This window comes from Hirundo rustica, unplaced genomic scaffold (assembly GCF_015227805.2).
Source record: "Hirundo rustica isolate bHirRus1 unplaced genomic scaffold, bHirRus1.pri.v3 scaffold_248_arrow_ctg1, whole genome shotgun sequence".
In the NCBI taxonomy this organism is placed as follows: domain Eukaryota; kingdom Metazoa; phylum Chordata; class Aves; order Passeriformes; family Hirundinidae; genus Hirundo; species Hirundo rustica.
In genome coordinates this window covers 46,914-50,250 of record NW_026690305.1, presented here as the reverse complement: position 1 = coordinate 50,250, position 3,337 = coordinate 46,914, and positions in this window count along the sequence as shown.

The window sequence follows — 3,337 nt, the reverse complement described above, 5'->3', positions numbered from 1 at the left end:
TTGTGCGATTGGTGCGATTGGTGCGATTGGTGCGATTGGTGTGATTGGTGCGATTGGTGTGATTTGTGTGGTGTGATTGGTGTGATTGGTGTGATTTGGTGTGATTGGTGTGATTTGTATGATTGGTGCGATTTCTGTGATTTCTGTGATTTCTGTGAATTCCGTGATTCTCTGATTTCTCTGATTTCTCTGATGCCCGTGTTTGGTGTGTTTTGCTGTGATTTCTGTGATTTCTCTGATTTCCCCGATTTCTCTGATTTCTGTGATTTGTGTGTTGGATTTGTTTGATTTATGTGGTTTATGTGATTGGTGTGATTTCTCTGATTTCTGTGATGTGTTCAATTGGTGTGATTTCTGTGATTTCTGTGATGTGTTAGTTTGGTGTGATTTCTGTGATTCTCTGATTTCCCTGATTTCTCTGATTTGTGTTTGATTTATGTGGTTGGTGTGATTTCTGTGATTTCTGTGATGTGTATTTGATTTGGTGTGATTTCTGTGAATTCTGTGATTCTCTGATTTCCCTGATTTCGCTGATTTCTGTGTTTGCTGTGATTTCTGTCTGTGATTTCTGTGATTTGGTGTGAATTCTTGGATTTCTCTGATTTCCCTGATTTCTATGATTGGTGTGATTTCTCTGATTTCTGTGATGGGCATTCAGGTGGTGTGATTTCTGTGTTTGGTGTGTTGTGCTGTGATTTCTGTCTGTGATTTCTGTGGTTTGATGTGAATTCTGTGATTTCTCTGATTTCCCTGATTACTGTGTTTGATTTTTTTAATTTATGTGATTTATGTGATTGGTGTGATTTCTCCGATTTCTGTGATGTGTGTTTGATTGGTGTGATTTCTGTGATTTGGTGTGAATTCTGTGATTTCCCTGATTTCTCTGATTTGTGTGTTTGATTTCTGTGATTTCTCTGATTGGTGTGTTTGCTGTGATTTCTGTGATTTCTCTGATTTCTGTGATGCGCATTCAATTGGTGTGATTTCTGTGATTTGGTGTGATTTCTGTGATTCTCTGATTTGTATGATTTCTATGTTTGGCGTGATTTCTATGTTTGGCTGTGATTTCTGTGTTTGGTGTGCTTAGCTGTGATTTGGTGCGATTTCTGTGATTTCTCTGATTTCCCTGATTTCTCTGATTTGTATTTGATTTATGTGATTGGTGTGATTTCTCTGATTTCTGTGATGTGCGTTCAATTGGTGTGATTTCTGTGATTTGGTGTGTTCAGCTGTGATTTCTCTGATTTCCCTGATTCCTCTGATTTGTGTTTGATTTATGTGATTGGTGTGATTTCTCTGATTTCTGTGATGTGTATTTGATTGGTGTGATTTCTGTGAATTCTGTGATTTCTCTGATATCCCTGATTTCCCTGATTTCTGTGTTTGGTGTGTTTTGCTGTGATTTCTGTCTGTGATTTCTGTGAATTCTGTGATTTCTCTGATTTCCCTGATTTCTCTGATTTGCGTGTTTGATTTGTGTGATTTCTCTGATTTGTGTTTGCTGTGATTTCTGCGATTTCTCTGATTTCTGTGATGTGCATTCAGTTGGAGTGGTTTCTGTGATTTATGTGAATTCTGTGATTCTCTGGTTTCCCTGATTTCTCTGATTGGTGTGATTTCTCTGATTTCTGTGATGTGCGTTCAATTGGTGTGATTTCTGTGATTTGGTGTGATTAGCTGTGATTCTCTGATTTCCCTGATTTCCGTGTTTGGTGTGTTTTGATGTGATTCCTGTCTGTGATTTCTGTGATTTGGTGCGATTTCTGTGATTTCTCTGATTTCCCTGATTTCTCTGGTTTGTATTTGATTTGTTTGATTGGTGTGATTTCTCTGATTTCTGTGATGTGTATTTGATTTGGTGTGATTTCTGTGAATTCTGCAATTCTCTGATATCCCTGATTTCTGTGTTTGGTGTGTTTTGCTGTGATTTCTGTCTGTGAATTCCGTGATTTCTCTCATTTGTGTTTGAATTATGTGATTGGTGTGATTTCTCTGATTTCTGTGATGTGCATTCAATTGGCGTGATTTCTATTATTTGGTGTGAATTCTGTGATTTCCCTGATTTCTCTGGTTTGTGTGTTTGATTTGTGTGATTTCTATGATTGGTGTGTTTGGTGTGATTTCTCTGATTTCTGTGATTTCTCTGATTTCGGTGATGTGCGTTCAATTGGTGTGATTTCTGTGATTCTCTGATTTGTGTGATTTCGGTGTTTGGTGTGTTTAGCTGTGATTTCTGTCTGATTTCTCTGATTGGTGTGATTTCTGTGATTAGCTGTGATTTCTGTGTTTGGTGTGATTTATGTGATTTCTCTGATTTGTGTGATTTCTGTGATTTGGTGTGTTTAGCTGTGATTTCTCTGATTTCCCTGATTTCTCTGATTACTGTGTTTGATTTTTTTGATCTATGTGATTTGTGTGATTGGTGTGATTTCTCTGATTTCTGTGATGTGTATTTGGTGTGAGTTCTGTGAATTCTGTGATTTCTCTGATTTCTGTGATGTGTGTTCAATTGGAGTGATTTCTGTGATTAGCTGTGATTTGGTGTGATTTCTCTGATTTCTGTGATTAGCTGTGATTTGGTGTGATTTCTCTGATTTCTGTGATTAGCTGTGATTTGGTGTGATTTCTGTGATTAGCTGTGATCTGGTGTTTTTAGCTGTGATTTCTCTGATTTCTGTGATCTCTCTGATTGGTGTGATTTCTGTGATTTGGTGTGATTTCTGTGATTTGGTGTGGTTTCTGTGATTTGGTGTGGTTTCTGTCATTTGGTGTGATTTGCTGGTTTTAGCTGTGATTTCTCTGATTTCTGTGATTTCTCTGATTGGTGTGATTTCTGTGATTTGGTGGTTTTAGCTGTGATTTCTCTGATTCGGTGTTTTTAGCTGTGATTTCTCTGCATAGCTGTGATTTCTGTGATTTGGTGTGATTTCTGTGATTTCTCTGATTAGCTGTGATTTCTCTGATTAGCTGTGATCTCTCTGATTGGTGTGATTTCTGTGATTTGGTGGTTTTAGCTGTGATTTCTGTGATTTGGTGTGATTTCTGTGATTTGGTGTGATTTGCTGGTTTTAGCTGTGATTTATCTGATTTCTGTGATCTCTCTGATTGGTGTGACTTCTGTGATTTGGTGTGATTTCTGTGATTTGGTGTGATTCGGTGTTTTTAGCTGTGATTTCTCTGATTAGCTGTGATTTCTCTGATTAGCTGTGATTTCTCTGATTGGTGTGATTTCTGTGATTTGCAGTTTTTAGCTGTGATTTCTGTGATTAGCTGCGATTAGCTGTGATTTGCTGTTTTTAGCTGCGATTTCTCTGACCGCTGTGCTCTCTCTGCCCAG